The sequence below is a fragment of the Podarcis raffonei genome, chromosome 4 (assembly GCF_027172205.1).
Source record: "Podarcis raffonei isolate rPodRaf1 chromosome 4, rPodRaf1.pri, whole genome shotgun sequence".
NCBI classification, from domain to species: domain Eukaryota; kingdom Metazoa; phylum Chordata; class Lepidosauria; order Squamata; family Lacertidae; genus Podarcis; species Podarcis raffonei.
Window position 1 is genome coordinate 67,712,098 of NC_070605.1, and position 19,266 is coordinate 67,731,363.

Below are 19,266 nucleotides of genomic sequence, written 5' to 3' on the forward strand. Positions count from 1 at the left end.
ATAATTAGATGGAGAAAGGCATTTTGGTGACAAGTGGTGGGAAGACTTTAAAAATAAGGCGTGGAATTATTTCTGGTTTGTCTGATGGAATCATCTCCCCCCTCCTTCCATGAGGGGTCTTCATGGGGAGGCATAGGGTGCACATGGAGAGGAGAGGGTGGGGAAAGCCCCACTGAACGAGTGGGAGCCATTGTACTGGTTTCTGCTAGCAGGGCTGGGTGGCTGAATCTGGCTCAAGGACTATCTTGGGGACGTGGACATCTTTTTAATGAGGTGGATTTTTTAATTCTGAGATTTCTTTGTAGTCATGCATGTGCACACTTACCCTTGTGTTTCTGTATATACAGTGGTACCTCAGGTTACATACGCTTCAGGTTACAGACTCCGCTAACCCAGAAATATTACCTCAGGATAAGAACTTTGCTTCAGGATGAGAACAGAAATCATGCTTCGGCGGTGCGGCGGCAGCAGGAGGCCCCATTAGCTAAAGTGGTGCTCCAGGTTAAGAACAGTTTCAGGTTAAGAACGGACCTCCAGAACGAATTAAGTACTTAACCTGAGGTACCACTGTAAAGTGTTCCAGAAATCACTGAGTCCATAAGAGGCATGTCTGAGAATAGAAGGCCTTGGTGGGAGATGGCAGCATTGAGGGCTCAAGTAAGAGCACTGCTTCTGGCTACCTGATAATATTTCACTTCCTCCTGCTGTTCTAAAAGCAATTCCTGGAAAAGATACCCAGACTAGACATCTTTGCCGAAGTGATGTGGCTCGTGTCACTGGGTGCTATGTTCTTAACCCCACATGCCTGCCCATCTTCCCTATCAGTGGAAGAAAAAGCCATACATTACAGCAGACAAGGTCACTGTAAATGGAATTCCTTGTAATGTGTCTACTCCTGAGTAAGGTCCCAGACTTAGAGAACAATGTCTCCCATTTTTCTTCCTGTAGTTTACTGTTATGTTAAGGATCTTATCTGAGTAGAACAAACAGCAACTGATCACTATCAGGCCTGTGGCAGATGAACTTCCTGGAAAATAATTATACCTACATAGCTGACAACCATAGAATATATTAAAATGAATATTATTGGGATTTTCCTAATTCAGACCACAAACCAATTTTATTCGGTCTCCAGGGGCCCTGCCATTTTTCTTTTTTAATTGTTCACAATTTCACTCGTCATGAGGGAAGTTATTTTCAAAAATGGGGAGAAAAGTACATGGATGTTACATATTATTTAAGAGGGGTATATAGCATCACGTCTACAAATCTTATGCCAGAAATGGCAAACCTTATTCCAAAAGTCTTATAGAACCACCTTCCACAACCTGCAACAACAAATGCAAAGTCTTCCTTTGCATAGTAAATCTCGTTTCTGCACACACCATCAAGACAAGCAGTGAACATGATCAGAATTCAAGGCACATTCCAGCCAGGCAAAATAATAATAATAATAATAATAATAATAATAATAATAATAATAATACAAATTTATTATTTATACCCCGCCCATCTGGCTGTGTTTCCCCCAGCCAAAAGCATTCAAGAAAGGCATAAAGTGGGGCTGGTGAGAGTTTTTAACTTACAGAGAGTCCCAAGTGTTAGACCTAGAGACCTGGGGGCCACTCCGAACCTCAAGTTCCCCATTCTGGTCTAGAGGCAAAACTTCGTTGCAGAGCACAACAAGGCTGTGAGTGTCACAGGATTTGCCATCAGCAGTACATTGAATAAGCGAGTGTGTCGCGGGATCTGAATTTGTTCCAATCCAATTATAATATTTGGACTTGGTTATTGGTTACTATTCATTTGTCAAATGGGAATTCATTGCAGTTGGAGCTAACAGCATGCAAATGTATTCCATAAGGTGCCCACTTGCTTAAAATCAAAAACCTTCTGTTGGCATAGCTTGCTGAAGCATTCAGCAGCTGGGTACAGTCACCTAACCATTCCCTCCAGCAGCTGTGTTTGCTAACTGGCTCTGCCCTCATTTAAACTAGCTGTCATGGCAGTCAACTGATGTTACTCCAGAGGATCAGAGGGAAGTGAAAATAATTCAGAGTCAACAACTAGCAACTCAACAACATCAACAACAAAATAGCAGCCAAAACAAAGCAAAGAAAATTTCAAAAGGAAGAAAAAGCATCCATATATATTTATATATCTATATATCTATAGCTGTAGCTATAGCTATAGCTATATATCTATCTCCAGCTGGCAAGGTAAGACAGGCATTTATTACAAACCTCTAGAACAGGTCAACATCTCCCTACTGAAATCCGACCAAATTGATGTATAATTTTTTTTAAAGGAAAATTTTAAATAAATCAACCAAACCACCAAGTAGGGTGAGCAAAACAAACAGAAAGCTCCATCTTTCAAATCTGGCTCTAAAATTACATTTGCTGTAGTGGATAGCATAAATGTATTATTGCTGCAAAGTGGATCCAGAATAGCATGGCAACGATTCCTGTCAGCGTATTTGTGCAAGTGTTGTGAACGAGCCCCCCCTTTGTCTAAAGTTTCTGCTGTGTTCAGACTTTCTTTGACCCACAATGCGTCAAAAACGGGCTGTGTTGGTGTGCAAGGTGGGGGAAAAACCTCTCATTTGATATGCCACAGCACAGTCTATGTCTGTGGAGGTTTGTTTCAACCACTTCTCTTCCACTTTGGAATGCTTGCCTAGTTCACTTCATGCCTTAACTTACGTGTAAAGGGGATCCACCGAATCAAAGTGTAGTGAAGCCTTGCTCCTGATGTTGTGTCCACTAACCGGGCTCTGTCTTCATGTGTTGGGAGAAGGTCTGAGTGGACAATCAGTTGTATTGCTGGAGGCTCTTCCATGTGATTGGGTAAACCTTTATCCTTTTGTCATGTGGAGTCCATGTAGCAGAGCCAGGGCCGGATTTAGGTTTGATGAGGCCCTAAGCTACTGAAGGTAATGGGGCCCTTTATTTTGTCCAGCTGTCCTTTGTCAACAACAAATTGTCGCTGTTTTGTGTGTGTGTGTTGAATATATACTATATGGTAATTTATGGACCTAATAGGTATCTAAAGCCATTTGCACATAACAAAATATGTATTTTATCACAGTAATTGTGTAGTATATTAATAGTGAAATTTTTGGGAGGGCCCTAAGAGAGTGCGGCCCTAAGCTATAGCTTGTTTAGCTTATATGTAAATCCAGCACTGAGCAGAGCCTATGAAGGCAGCTTCTGTTCGCACCCTTTCTTCTCTCTCTGTGAGGACTACTGTGCCACCCAGGCACAGAGAGCCATTTCCCATGTCTGCCATATTCACAGTGGAAGGAGAGGGAGTCGGAGCAGGTTGTGCAATTACCTTGGGTGCCTTGTGTGCTTTGAAGGAGCTGGCCTGAGAAAAAAAGCAACAGCTAAGGGAGCCTTAGGGTACATGACACCTAGAGAACCAATTCTGTTGTTCTCGAGTCTGGGAACTTTGTTTTCAAAGAGTTCTCAAAGCCTCCACTAAGGAACATTTCCAAGGAAATCATCGTTGATTTGATTTATTATATTTCTATTTCATGACAATTAATAGAAAAAGTGTATCATTTGTCAATATTGCCCTGTAAGCCAGCTGTGTGACCTGAAGTCCAATAGATACTTCAAATGCAAGGCCAGAATGAGATATGTACACAGACATGTTTATCTCAGATTTACAGGAGAGAATATTATTTGCCAGCTGTTGGGACTGATGTGTACACTTGAGATGGCGAGGTGCTGTAGCAGTAATGGGAAATATGCAGCAACAGATGAACAGGCTGAGGACTTTGCAGCACCTCTGCCTGTTGTTCATTTGGCCATTTCTTCTCTGCCGCCTCATGCGCTTAGACCCCCGCTGCTCCTCCTCAGCATCAGTACAGAACTCTAGTCCTCCCAGCATTAATTAGCTTAATGTTTGGCATTCAGATAGCTGAGGGTTAATCCTCTGTCTCCTTTCATTTTTCAACAAGTGAGCCTTTTGGCCATCTGTGCTAGAGGATTCGCTGACAGGACCTTAATCTAAGCTGAGAGAGATTGATTTCAGGCTCTCTCTTCCTGTTTTATGGCCACCTTTTGTTCATTACCACATTTCTATCAAGCAAATGAACAGCCAAGCGAGGCCATGTGTTTTGCTGACATTTCCACGAGAGGATTCGGTATTGCCAGCCGTACAATAGTTGAAGATCTCAAAGGTTAATGTACCCTCAGGATTGTGTAGTCTGATTCTCCCCCTCCTGAAACCTAAATGCATAATCACCTCCTTAATCAATGCCTTTAACCTTTCTGAATTTCATCTGAGATGTAAAGTTATAATGAATCCAAGATTCAAAGGGTGAAATGAGTGGGAAATGGAGGCAAAGCGTCTTCTCTGAAGTGGAGGTGGTGGGGGAGGAGGAATGAAATGGCTTTTGGAAAAAATATATATAACAGGCTGCTGTTATCTTGGCAGTTCTGCCACATCATGAGCTGCAATGATATAATGGCCCCTGAGCACGAGGTAGGCTGCTTGGGCTGTTGACGCAGATGCCATAAGACAGGCCTATTGAGACAGCTGCAGCATACCAGTGCTGTACCGGGTGGTTTGCCAGTGCTTGAAAATCCTTTTGTTTTGCAATCTTAACTGGGCAGCAAAAAGAGGTTGATAGATTCTCTGCTGGATTGCCATACATGGCTGGGCTCATCAAGCTTGATGAGTTACAGGTTGTGCACTAAAGCAGCAAATAAGATGTAGAGTGTGTATAGCTATTCATCTGATACAGGATGTGTATGTCAACGTGCCATATTTCTCCGTGTGCAAACCTGCATGCGACATACTCACATGGTTGCATTGCCCTGTGTTCAACTGTCACAGACCAAGGTGAAGAGATACACCCTCAATTAAGAGGGAAGTTTCACAGTTTGGGAGACATGAAGGGGAAGACTCTCTTACCAGGCCATCGCCCCCCTCTCCTCTGAGGGAGATGGCACCTTAGATGGCCTATCTATCTTGTAGATTGCAGTGTCCTGGCTAGCGAATAAGAGAAGAGAGGCTTTTCCACGCACACGAAAATAGACTTCATCTCTGTTTACTATCATTTTAGAAAGATGGAAGGCTCATGCCTCACACTCTGCCTTGCTTAGGATACAATCCAACCCCCAATCCACCATGGGATGCTGGTGCAGCATTTATTGTGATGCCCACCAATCTTTTTGCCAGCAGGACTCCATGGAAAGCTCTAAAGCAGGGCATTCTGGAGGTGGGGATGGACTGACCTGACTTGGGGTCTGCTGGATTTCAAGCCAGTCCCAACAAAAATGACAAATGTTGTTCATCTTTATTGATGTGAATGCTCCATTGTGAAATTGCATTGTGGGGAGGGGGTATTTGCTTCTGTATGGGCCATTGAGTTTACTATGTGGTTAACTGTAGCTTCCTCATGTATAGAAGCATGACTCTCTCTCTCTCTCCACTTCGAACATGACAGTGTACACCACAATGGCACATGCTGTGCATTCTTAATGCACAGCCACTTGGCTCACTTCTTTCAGCAATTTGCTGCCAAGGCTCCGCAGAGTGATGGGAAAACTCTCCTCCCCTTCCCTGCAGAATTAATCAGGCAAAAGAACCCAGTCTCTTATATAAGGAAAAGGGGGCACTTCGTGAGGATCGTGTTTCTAATGGTTTGAACTTCAATCATTTTATTATCCCCTGGGGGTAAATTTGCCTCCTGGAATTCATTTTCAGTATTACCCATTATTTCTTTCCAGGGATTTAAATAAATGTATTTCATCAATTTTTATATCTTGAAAATACATAAATTATAATGAGATTCAGGAAAGCCATATGCACATTTTCCTCTTGAGGACAGCGTGTATTACAGAATCCTGCTGCTTGTCAATTTCAGTCACATTGATTATTCAACTATTCTGCATTTTCTTATTTCCTGCAATGCACTGGCCATTTAGATGCAGATCAAATAGCTTCCATTTGATCAATACAGAATGGCTTCCTAAGAGAAAGTCATCTCCTTTGTTGTTGTAGTTGTTCACTCGGGTATATCTTTCATAACAGACACTCTTTCCCTACCCTAATAGTATGAAATTCACTATTCTCTTTAGCCACCTGTGCCCCAGCCAATTATGTGTCCTGTAACTAAAAAGCACCACCACTCCTTCCACCTCTGCTTACTCAGTGGAAAGAACCATCATCTGCAAGTTCAGTTGGTAACAACACAAGTATGTCCAAGTTCATCATTTTGCAAACACAAAGTCTGATGATGATGATGATTTTTTAAAAGAACTTACTACATTTCCCAAGATCTTAATCATTTCTGATCTATTAAACAGTTGTCTTTTCCTGCCATTCCGGGCCCCTCTTGTGGTGATGATGAAGACAAAGAACAGCGAGAGCCACCACCACCTGTTCACTGGCTTGTTGAGAGCCAGTGTGGTGTAGTGGTTAAGAGTGGTGGACTCGTAATCTGGGGAACTGGGTTCGCGTCTCCGCTGCTCCACATGCAGCTGCTGGGTGACCTTGGGCTAGTCACACTTCTTTGAAGTCTCTCAGCCCCACTTACCTCACAGAGTGTTGTGGGGGAGGAAGGAAAAGGAGAAGGTTAGCCGCTTTGAGACTCCTTCGGGGAGTGATAAAGTGGGATATCAAATCCAAACTCTTCTTGGTATGTTATCTCTCTTCCTCAAGGCCCAATGGCATGGTAGTCAGAAGTGGTTTGCAAGGTGGGGCAGAGCTGCTCGGCTAGCTTCCCAGACTGGTGGGTTTCTGTAGCTTACAGGGAAGGGGAGATGTAAGATTGTGAGGAGGTCAGCATGGTGCAAACAGGACATGAGGAGCACTGGATTGGCTCCGCCAGTGTCTTTGCACCATGCTGAACTTGCTACCTGTTTGCCCCTCCCCCTCACAGTAAGTAACTGTGATTCAGTTGTCAGGAGGCTGGTGAAGTGGATCTGCCCTCCTTAGTGAGCCACTTCTGATGGCAGTGCATGGTGATACTGGTACTCCACCTCAGCACATCCATCCCTCTTCCTGTAGAGCAATCTCTGTTATATGTTTGATTCCTAATTGCCAAGAGTTAACTGTTAGCTCACCATCTTCAGAGCTGGATCGAGACCTTTAGAGGCCGTAAGCACTAAAAACATGGGGCCTCCCTAAATGTAATTCAAAATAAAACAATACTAAGCCATAGTATGAAATTATACTTTTTTTAATGACACAAAACTTACATGTATTCTGAAATGCATATGCATGTATATCATGTGCAACATGCGCTAGATGCCCACTAATTTAGATGGGGATAAGTAATAAACAGAGAACAGAAAAATGTAGCATGTAAGCAAGTTTAGTAAGCAAGTCCAACAAATTTCTGACTTCTCCCTTGATATCTACTTTGATGCTTTTTTAAAAAAAAAATCAAATGTCAAATTCTTTCCAAAATCTCTCTGTGTCTCTCCACCCTAAGCCCATGCATAGTGTGCCTATTGGATAATGAAGCAGTAACCAGCCTGATATCATTTAGACCAGGGGTGTCAAACTCAAATTCATCGGGGGCCGCGGCACCGCTTGAGGGCAGACATTCTCTGGCTTGTAGGCTGCCGCGCATGCGCTGAAGAGGCGGCTTTCTTGTGTAAAAAAAAAAGGGAGAATAAAAGGTGAAGGCTGGTGGCCGCCAGCGGCTACACGGGCCACATGACGAGGTCTGGCGGGCCGGATTCGGCCCGCGGACCTTGTGTTTGACACCCGTGATTTAGACTATATGGGCAAGGAAACGCAGTAGGTATTGAATCTGTGATAAATGTAAGTGCTTGTAATGAGATGGAGCCGTTCTGTTTTAAGGGGATTGCGTTTATTTAATACAAGCCACATTAGTTAAGTTCAGTTGCATCAACATCTCTTACTTCGGTGAGGAAAAGAATTAAACGAATCTTTTTGGGCGGAAACCAGGCAGAGATGAACTCTTTCGATTTCAAAGGGAGGGGAGAGAGAGATTTAAGTACGTACTTAACTTTTCCACTGAAATCAATGGGGTGTTAAAGTGCTTCACTGGCTGGGTTACATTGATCATGCTCCGCACCACCAAATGTGTCTGACGCTTTTGCTTTGGGTTTGTCCCCTGCCCAAACCTGTTTGTTTAAGATACTCATTGAGTGAATGGAGGAGAACCTAAGTGCCACTGATAACAAATATTAATATAATGGTTGCAAGTCCTTGAGAGCCTTATCAAATGTTTCAGAATCTTTAAAACTTCAAGCACTCTCACTTCACGGTACCTTTTAAAAAAGGGACGTTTCATTATAAAAACCCATCCACTTAACATGTTCCACTAATTCTCTTCTGCTACCCACCAAATAAATATTTCACAGAAAATCTTGCACATCAATCCTGTGCAGTTACTCTGATTTATTTAAAGTGCAAGAAGTCTAGAGTCTTTAACTAGCAGGGGGAAAAGAGATCTACACAACCCGATTCCCTGCACTGAAGCAGAAGACGGCGTATTCATTCAGCACTCATAAAAATTAGTCCCACCTTATCCAGAGCAGAGTATAGGATAAAACAAAAGCAGGAATTTCCATACAACACTTCCTACATTTGCGTGGACAGGTGGAGTCCCCAGATCCCGAGCGGTCCCCCCTGTCATGTGGAATAATGACTCAAGACAACGTGCTATGGGATTAAATTGGCCACAACTTTATTAAATTTCAAATGTGGGTAGACCTTGGCTCAGGCATTGGGCGTTCTCCCTCCCCAGTCCCCAGCCAGGGACCTAGGGAGCATCAGGGTTATCCAGTGTGGGAGAGGGATGGGCCGGCTCTGGAGAACATATGTTCAAGTAGAGATAGCCGCCCCCATTACGCCGCCGCCACAGGGGAGAGCAATGACGACCTTTTGGCATACGGTCAAAGCCTCCCTTCAGAAACCCCTTTAACGGGGAACCCTGGTATCTCCGCCGCAAAGAGGAAGATGGACTAAAGGATTCCGCCCAAGGCCTGATGCCGCCAAAGTTGTGACGTTATGCTACGGGAAAGGCGAAACCTGCCAATGCAGGGAAATTCCTTTCCAGCCCTTTAACAGCGACCTTAAGGTAGCAGCGCCCGCATACCTGTGAAGAAAAGTTAACCTGCAAAACCTGTGAAGAAAAGTTAACCTGCAAAATAAGACATTAACTGAGGGTGGGTAGGGTGGGAGAAGCTCTGGAGCCAAGTGAGGATTCCCAGGTAAGATCCTCCCTCTATTGTGTGGGCAGGTAATCCCTCCCCTACCTGGCCTGGTCTCCTTGGCAACGCTTCCCCCAGGTGGGATTGGACAACTGACTAAGGTAGGCGGAGACCTCCAGGTATCCCGCCTGAGGGAAGGCAAAGCCAAGCCTATGCTGATGGAGCCGCTCCAGATCCAGGGGCTGCGTGCGTCCACGCAAAGGGCGCCCCCCGTTTTAAGTGGGGAGCGGTCATTGCCACATACTTTGCCACGTATTTATCTGTTACTCCTTCACACTTACCAAACACCTGTTATTGAACCAGAATTCTTAAAAAGTGGTGAGGAAAGGGTTTTACTTTTTGACAAATGTATTTTATGGAATAAAATGAGGGTAGCAAGTTCTTCCTGAGGGGCTTGGGAGTACAGAGCTATCATACCCTCCAGAATTTCTCCAATGAAAATGGGGACATCCTATTCCATAACAACTCCTTTATTTACACCCTACTCATTTGACTAGGTTATCCCAGCTACTCTGGGTGGCTTCCAACATGTGTAAAAACATAATAAAACATCAAACATTAAAATGAGTGGGGATTTGAACTCTAGTCTCCCAGGCCCTAGTCTGCCACTCTAACCATTACACCACATGGCTTGTCAGTGTCATGTCATCCCTGACCATTTGCCATGTTGACTGGTGAGTGCATGGTGTTGTACAAAATGGCAGGTTGCATGGCCGGGCTAGGGATAGGGGTACACATTTGTTGGTTTGGCTCAGGTGCCAAGGTTTCTTGGGCTGGCCTGGGGGAACAGGGGTTCCTTAAAAACTCTCAGTACTCTTCACAAACTCCCAGGATTCTTGGGGGGAAGGCATGATGGTTTAAAGTAGCACCATAGTGCTTTAAATATACCGTGTGGCTGTGTTATAGCTTTAAGAGGGACTGTTAGTTTTTGAGAGGTTTCTCTTTTTCTTTCGTTTAGTGCAGGCCTTAGAGCTGAGGCACTGTGTCACATGGTTCCTCAAAAGTTTGTGTTTGTGCGAAGGTACCAGAGTCTCCTGAGTATTGCCTGAAGATCAGAACCAAGGGGTGGACTACAAACGATAGGTAAGCTCATTCTTCATATTGACATCACCCAAGGGATGTTGCAGAGTAGTTGTCATGTGCAGATGCATTGGGCACCAAATGGGCCCAGGGGAGAGGAGACATGGGTCCCTGTCGATGGAAGCAGAGGATGGGGAAGCCCTAGAGATATGCGGGAAAATATTTTCAAGTCGTTGGTTTTATTATTTATGTTTGTTTGAATATGACTGTAACCAACCACCAAAGAAATTCCAAAATTCACATTAGAGCAATGCCATTATTATTTCCAGGGATGCGGGTGGCGCTGTGGGTAAAAGCCTCAGTGCCTAGGGCTTGCCGATCGAAAGGTCGGCGGTTCGAATCCCCGCGGCGGGGTGCGCTCCCGCTGCTCGGTCCCAGCGCCTGCCAACCTAGCAGTTCGAAAGCACCCCCGGGTGCAAGTAGATAAATAGGGACCGCTTACTGGCGGGAAGGTAAATGGCGCTTCCGTGTGCGGCTCTGGCTCGCCAGAGCAGCGATGTCACGCTGGCCACGTGACCCGGAAGTGTCTCCGGACAGCGCTGGCCCCCGGCCTCTTGAGTGAGATGGGCGCACAACCCTAGAGTCTGTCAAGACTGGCCCGTACGGGCAGGGGTACCTTTACCTTTTATTATTATTTCCTACCCAAAATGTTACAAAATAGTTCTCAAGGTTTTGCATTATCCAAAACTGTTCATCATACTAGAAGATAAACCAAGCAAGGGTGGGTCGGTGGGTGGGTGTTTGGGTGTGAAGTTGGCTGATGTTGTAGCCATTGGCAGTATTTGCGTTAAGTTATAGTCTAAACCTGGAATGTGGAAAAGGACATGCCCATTGAGCTCTGTTAGGTGCTGTTTTAGACTACACCTAGACTGCCCACAAAGAAGCATTCCTACACCCGCAGTCCCTGAGTGGTGAGAGGTTTCAGGGGTGGCAGCACATACCTCAGGTGTGGTTTCCTTACAATGAAGGGCACAACAAACTGTGGTGTATTTGTAATGTATGATATCATAGATCATGTGGCATATGATTATTCCAGCATAAGATTCCAGGCCAGATCATAAGCAGAGCAATTGTGGGTGGTTGTGGAGACAGCTGGTGATGAAAGCAGCATCATGTATGCCATGAGGAAGGAAGGAAGGAAGGAAGGAAGGAAGGAAGCTAGGAAGCTTGTTTAGCTTATACGTAAATCCGGCCCTGGCTGTGGAGAATGTATCCTACATTTTCATTTTGCAAAATATGTCAGCACAACTACACTTTAGTGCTGAGGAATTAAACAAAGAGAAGAAAAGCAGAAGCTATGTACACTCAAGTGAAATTCAGCAATAATTTATTCAGCTGATTTAACGCTTCCCCAAGTGCCTGTTCTATCTCAAACGAAATATGAGGAGCATATGGAACTATAGATTTGGAAATTGACCCTCAAGTAGCAACCCTTTTCATGAGTGTAATTGTTTTAGTTAGTAATAACTATTCTTCTCCAGTTTTAAATATTTTAAGAAAAAGTTTCCACCTAATTGTGAATCTGTTGTCTGTTTTTTGCCTCCTGAGACCAGTAAACATATGGTAGTAGAGACTGACAACCCTACAATCAAAGAAATATTCATGCTTTTATGATAACTGTAGAGCACATAACTTCATCTACAGTTCTACACAGTTTATCTTCAATGTTAGAGCAAAATGAAGTGGGTTTGAACAAGAGCAGAACCTCTGGCAACTTTTATATGGGCAACTACAGCTCAGGACCACAAAGAAATAACCTGGACCAGAAAAGTTTATGCAAACAATTTTTTGCCCCTGCAAAATCATTGTGGCAAATGGTGTACATAATGAATTTATAGTCCAGCATGCTGAGTGATCTGCAAACACGGCAGTGTAAGCCTCTGCACAAATATATCAGCATTTATAAGTGATGGGGAGGAGGAATAAGCAGTAGCAATGCACATGTTCATTCCTTTAAATTGGTTCCCTTTCAGTTGAATTGTTTATTAGCAAGCTCTGTTGTGTCTGTATTAAAGTCTTTTAAGTATAGCTTTGAATAAAGCTCAATAACAAGAAAACACACTCTCCCCCCCCCCCAATGTGATGGAATGTTGGTAAACATTGAATATCTGACACAGAGGCATGACCATAGAACAATGAAATTAGAATGGTAATTTTTAGTTGACAGAGCAATCTTAAACTTTTCTCTGCTATACAGTATTAATATATGTACCTTTGTCAGTTATTGGTATTCACCCTCAGCTGGGCCATGATCAGGGTGACTACACTATAAGAAAACAGAGGCAGAAATCTATCCTGAGGTGAACAACCTTAGGCTCCTTCTAGGTGCACACAAAAACCTTCCGTTGCTTTCTCTATGGCATGCTTTCCACAACTTGAGCAGTCCTACATTCCTGCAAGACACAATCATTTATGTTCTTTCTCCCCATTCTAAGAAACACCGCAAATTTGATAGGGTAGTTTTAACAGAGGGCTTCAAAAACCCGTCTGAAACTTATTAGAAAAAAAGCTAACCTAAAGTTACAACAGTCAAAAGTTTGACCAAATTCTTCTTACATGCTGTTTTCTATATCTATCTGGCATGGCGACAGAATGGGGAGAAAACCACCCTTGCAGAGTGACTAATTTTTGTGACAGGGCTGTCTCTTGCTATTAAGTTTCTTTTGCACCCTTTCTAGTCCCTTTCTATGAGGGGGGAGGGGGAAAGTCCTGCAAAGAACTTGAGACAAAATGACCCAAACTTGCCTAAAATGTACTTTCATATGTGAGGAGATTTATTAAAATGACACTATACTCTGTTGTAGAAGCATGCATCTGATGCTAATAGTTAAAGGCATTTTGGACCAATAAGTCATTAGTCTGTGTAAAACAGAAAGCTTTGGGGGAAGCACATATTGTGCCTATAAACATCAGCAGCCACCGTTCTCTGACTCTTGAGCACAACTTGACACAACCTCTGTATGGTGACTGGTTCCCATGAAGGTTTTATATGCAGCAAATTGGACCCACATCATGTAGACATTCTCCACCAGGCACTCCTAGTAGTAGCTGCTAGAGGTATGAAAGCAGTCAAAACAACTGGTGGGACCCATCTGGCAGTCTTCACACATAACATTTCCACGTATTGTTTTGAGTTAAGTGGCACTGGTAATAAGTAGACCTGCCATCGGCCTAAGCATAGGAAACTTCTCCATCCAGAGTTGGCCCACTGTTCCACTTACAGTGGCTAGCAGCAGCTCTCCATGGTTTGTTATAGGGCATCGAACCTGGGTCCTTCCCTTAAAATTCTGGGTATCCTAATTCATGTCATTATGGTCCTGTGTACAACTGTCTTTGGCTCAAACTACTAAGCTCTGTGCCTGGATCTCCCAATGTCTCCTTCTTTCCCTAAAAGCAAATGCACCTTTTCAAAGCATGGTGTTGAAGATCAGAGCCATAGCATGTATTATGAAAGCATGCAGCTCACAGCAGCACCGGGAGGGAGAAGTTTTGCACTGGGAAATTGCCTGCCCTGATCCAAATGGCCCTTCACCACATGGCTGCTTTTAAGAAGAATCACACATATCCTGAAATAGGTGAAGTTTGTCCCTTAATACTAGTTCTTGTTCCAGTATGCCAGTGCTGAGAACCCTCCAGTCTTGCCATTAGTGCAATAGCTATCCTTCAAACTGCTGTGTCATTTCCCCTTTGCCAGGTCCCGTGTGTCAAAGCAGTCCTATACGAGAGTAATAACTGATAATAAGAGAGGGGTATTTGTTTCTTAGAAAGTGGAATGGATCAGCTTGGCCTAGTCATATTCTGAATTGATGCAGCTTGAACTCAGCAATGCTTAAAACCAGGTTCAAGTTGTAATGCTTTCTCAATCTCACATGAATTGCGTCTTTGTTTGGAAAAAGTTGTTTCGTTTCATGAATTATCGGCACTTTTTCTGATGGTTCCCTGAATTGGTGTTGTCAACCAACAACAGTGATAAACCAAGCTTTTCATGTTATCAGCTGTGGAAGACTCTGCCAATAGATACACATTGGCTCCTTCTGTGCCACCTTTTAAACACCTGCTGATAACTTTTCTATTCTGCTAGGCCTAGGCAGGCAATTAAGAGTACATCCCCACAATTGTCTATAGATGCTTTTATTTATTTATTTATTTATTTATTGCTTTTAACTTGCTTTTAACTTTTTATGGCTTTACTGTCTGGTTTTTGTTTTATATTGTAAATCCCTGTGATTATTATTTTTTTTATGATGCAGCAGCATATAAATATTTTAATAAATAACTGGTTTTCTTTGATAAAATTATTGCAGTAATACGTTTCTCAGAGATGGCAGGGTGAGTTAGCATATGTTGACAAACCAAAATGACTATGTTGTCCTTCCATTGTTGGAGGCAGTTTGCTTGGCCACTGCAAGAAGAGGATGCTGGACTAGTTGGGCCATTGATCGGATCCAACAGGACTCTTTTTGTTCAAGAAGACCATGTTTTTTATTTATTGTTTTCTCTTCTCCCCTTGGTTTGAGGGTAAAATAAAAGTTGACGCTCCATTCTCTCTCTTCTATGATGGTCTTGCTCATTAGGCCACTTTGACTGAATTTATTTATTTTTTTGCATAGCACCGTGCAGTGAACAGGATCTGAAATGAAGCCACCTTTGGGTGTTGCTTCCTTTTTAAGGATTGCAGAAGGACCCTCTGTACATGTGTGCACACTTAGGGGTCCATGTATTACCCAGTTCCTCACATCCTCCCTGCCCATCATACTGAGAAGGGCATTTTGCTTATTAGAATAACAATGGTCCGTTTCCTTACCTGTTTTTTTTAATGGATGAATGGAAGTGAGGATACACTGACTTTTCTATAAACACTTGGATACACCTCTGCTTTTGTCCTCCAATTCTCCCTTCTCCTTCGTTTTGCTGCTCTTGCGTCTTCACCGTTCAGCACCTGGCAAATCCCTCGGTGATGCAAGCGGTTCTAGTCCCAGCTTGAACAATGGGAAGAGTTCCCAAGGAAACCTGCAAATTCAACAAAGATAACCCCAATGTGTCAGAAGCTCTACAGCGCGGAATGGTAATGCACTGTCCTTTCCATCCAAATTGGTAAGGGTATCTAATTAATTTGGCAGAGTTTTCCAGCCCTCAATTACAGCATCTGTTGCAGCACGGAACAATCCAGAGCAACCATCTGTCTTTCTACATGTAAAATGAATGGATGAGCAAAGATATAATTTTATTTTAGCTGCAGAGGGTAGGAACGAGCATGATACCCAGGCTGAAGCTGTACACTTCAAATTGTCAAGGTTAATTACCAGAGAAATATACAGAGCTGCATATTGGGCTGGAGTAGGCTTGGTGTTCCGTGCCAAAGCACAGTTGGAAGGAGATTAGCAACGAGCAAGTTATACAGGATCATACAGGTTTCATTATATTGGATGTATAAATCTCTTTACCTCTTCCAGCTAATCAGTGCTCATCCCGGTTGCCCACCTGAGGCCCATCTTTCTGCCAAGAGCATCTTGGGCAAGAGAAGCAAAAGGGAAGTGTGCAACATCCGCTGCGTCTGGATGTAAACCCAGCATTTGACTGCAGCTGACCCACTCAGGGACTTGTAATTTAAGACCTGTTTCTGATAGCACCATTTTGCCTGTGGAAGTGGAGATACACAACAGCAGGCATGGTTGTGTGTGTTTTTGGGGTTTGATGAAAGCATCTCTGTGGGGTGTATGTAAATAAGCAATGAACTGTGGTTCCCGTACAGCAGAGGGAAGGTCATGCGCAAACAGGTGCTGCAGATGCGTCTCTCGGGGCATGGGAACAAGGGTCTAAAAGGTGAAAATGAGAGTGCAAGCATGAGGCCTTATCAAACGGCTTTGAAGAGCACCAATAATCAGTTCAGGCAAAGAACTGGATTCAGTCCACTCGTGCCTCCACACGTGGTTTTGAAGGTGATTTCAGTGGGGCTTCTGCCCCCTGGCTCAGGTCTTTCCAGTTCTGGTAAACACATGTGTTTCACTTGTTGAATCAAGGCAATAGCTTCACCATCCTCCATCATGAGCTCAGACATGCAGTTGAAGGAGCTTTTGCCTTCAGATGAGCAACAGGAAACCTCTGCATGTGTAGTCTTTGGTTTGTATTGATCAGATACATTTTAGAACATGGGTAGGCAAACTAAGGTCCGGGGGCCGGATCCGGCCCAATCGCCTTCTAAAGGCTTGTAGGGCAGCGGCTGAAGAAGGAACAAAAAGGGTTTTCTTGTGTGAGTTTCTTGTGGCTGATTAGCTGCTTTCTCTGTGCAAAGGTCAGAGGGGGCAGGGCTTCTGTTGAGGTAGGGGATTAGCTGTGGGAGGAGCTTGTCAGAGCTTGTAGGGCAGCGGCTGAAGAAGGAACAAAAAGGGTTTTCTTGTGTGAGTTTCTTGTGGCTGATTAGCTGCTTTCTCTGTGCAAAGGTCAGAGGGGGCAGGGCTTCTGTTGAGGTAGGTGATTAGCTGTGGGAGGAGCTTGTCAGAGCTTGTAGGGCAGCGGCTGAAGAAGGAACAAAAAGGGTTTTCTTGTGTGAGTTTCTTGTGGCTGATTAGCTGCTTTCTCTGTGCAAAGGTCAGAGGGGGCAGGGCTTCTGTTGAGGTAGGGGATTAGCTGTGGGAGGAGCTTGTCAGAGCTTGTAGGGCAGCGGCTGAAGAAGGAACAAAAAGGGTTTTCTTGTGTGAGTTTCTTGTGGCTGATTAGCTGCTTTCTCTGTGCAAAGGTCAGAGGGGGCAGGGCTTCTGTTGAGGTAGGTGATTAGCTGTGGGAGGAGCTTGTCAGAGCTTGTAGGGCAGCGGCTGAAGAAGGAACAAAAAGGGTTTTCTTGTGTGAGTTTCTTGTGGCTGATTAGCTGCTTTCTCTGTGCAAAGGTCAGAGGGGGCAGGGCTTCTGTTGAGGTAGGGGATTAGCTGTGGGAGGAGCTTGTCAGAGCTTGTAGGGCAGCGGCTGAAGAAGGAACAAAAAGGGTTTTCTTGTGTGAGTTTCTTGTGGCTGATTAGCTGCTTTCTCTGTGCAAAGGTCAGAGGGGGCAGGGCTTCTGTTGAGGTAGGGGATTAGCTGTGGGAGGAGCTTGTCAGAGCTTGTAGGGCAGCGGCTGAAGAAGGAACAAAAAGGGTTTTCTTGTGTGAGTTTCTTGTGGCTGATTAGCTGCTTTCTCTGTGCAAAGGTCAGAGGGGGCAGGGCTTCTGTTGAGGTAGGGGATTAGCTGTGGGAGGAGCTTGTCAGAGCTTGTAGGGCAGCGGCGCGCGCCGCTAGGCGCGCGCAGTTTGATCCATCTTTTAGATTTAGGGGAGCTAGTCTCAAACGTTTGTTGGGGGAGATATAGGTTTATTTGGGGGGATTTATTTGTCCTGTCTTCACACTTTTTATGATGGAGGACCGCTGTAGTCACCCCCAACGACACCTTCTCAAGATGGAGGGTGAGGGAACAGCTGCAGTCGCCTGTGGTTCCTGCGCAATGTTTGCCATCTTGCCAAAGGTTGCAGGCAGCTTTACCTGCAGCAATTGCATGTTGATTGCCCTCTTAAAAGACAAAGTCCAGCAGCTGGAGGAACGTGTAGCTACGCTCCAAAGAATTAGAGAGCTGGAGCTCTTCTTGGAAGCAACAGAGCACACCGTCTCCACCAAGGAGGAGACAGGGGACTCCCCTGAGAAGGAGGCTAGTTCACCAACACAGGAGCCAGATATATGGAGAAACGTGACTCAAAGAAGTAGGAGGCCCAGGGTTCGCTCTGATTGTTTAGAAATACGCAATCGCTTTGAGGTCCTTTCCCCTAGCATGGAAGACGAAGAGCAGACTCCATTTGAGGATCTCTCCCTCATTACAGTCGATCAGGTATATGAAGACGAGCAGCAAAGGCAGTCTTCAGGGAATGTGCAGGCGACCTTGGAACGGACAGCTCACGGAAGAACCCCGACCAGACCTAAGAGGAGGCGTGTAGTGGTGATAGGGGATTCCCTACTGAGGGGAACAGAAGCAGTGATCTGTGGGCCTGACAAGATGTCTCGGGAAGTGTGCTGTCTCCCCGGGGCTAAGATCCAAGATGTAACTGAACGACTGCAAGGAATCATAAAACCCACTGACAAATACCCCTTCCTCTTGGTTCATGTGGGAACCAATGACACTGCAAGCAATAGCCTCCAGAAGATCAAAAGAGATTACGAGGCTCTGGGCAGGAAATTGAAGCAATTAAATGCACAAATTGTCATCTCATCTGTCCTCCCAGTTGAACGACGTGGCCCAGGGAGGGAGGGAAAAATAGTGGAAGTGAACAACTGGCTTCGCAAATGGTGTAAACAGGAACGGTTTGGATTCTTAGATCACGGAATGCAGTTTCTTGAAGATGGACTTCTGGCAAGCGATGGGCTGCACCTCACAACGGTTGGTAGGAATGTTTTTGCAAAAAATCTCAGAAACCTCATCAGGAGGGCTTTAAACTGACTAATGTGGGGGAGGGAGACAGTGCTCCTGAAGGTAGGAGTCTATCAATTGATGAAGATGATCATCCAAATGTCATAGACCGAATGGAGCAAACAGCACGCAGACCTAGTGGTGGGAGGAAAAAATCCTTAAGTAAGAGACACGGGGGAATGATTAATGGACTTCAATGTCTGTACACTAATGCGCAAAGTATGGGAAATAAACAAGATGAGCTTGAGCTCTTGGTACAGCAAACTAAATATGACATAATAGGCATCACTGAAACCTGGTGGGATAAGTCCCACGATTGGAATGTAATAATGGAGGGATACAATCTATTTCAGAGAAACAGACCAGACAAGAAAGGAGGAGGAGTGGCGTTATATGTCAGGGATGTGTATACCTGTGAAGAGATCCAAGATTTAGAACCTCAAAGCCAAAGTGAGAGCATTTGGGTCAAAATTAAGGGAGAGAAGAATAACAGTGACCTCATTGTGGGAGTTTACTATAGATCCCCAAGCCAAACGGAGGACATAGATGATGCCT

At 44.4% G+C, this 19,266-nt stretch overlaps 1 long non-coding RNA gene across 1 annotated transcript in view; it reads left to right on the top strand.

Moving 5' to 3' along the window:
• LOC128413194 (uncharacterized) overlaps positions 1-16,394 on the top strand; it is a 37,281-nt gene extending 20,887 nt beyond the window's left edge. The window contains exons 3-4 of the long non-coding RNA XR_008330272.1: positions 10,170-10,289; positions 15,223-16,394. This is a non-coding gene — a long non-coding RNA (uncharacterized LOC128413194). The remainder of the gene's footprint in view (positions 1-10,169; positions 10,290-15,222) is intronic.
• Positions 16,395-19,266: the final 2,872 nt, after the last annotated feature.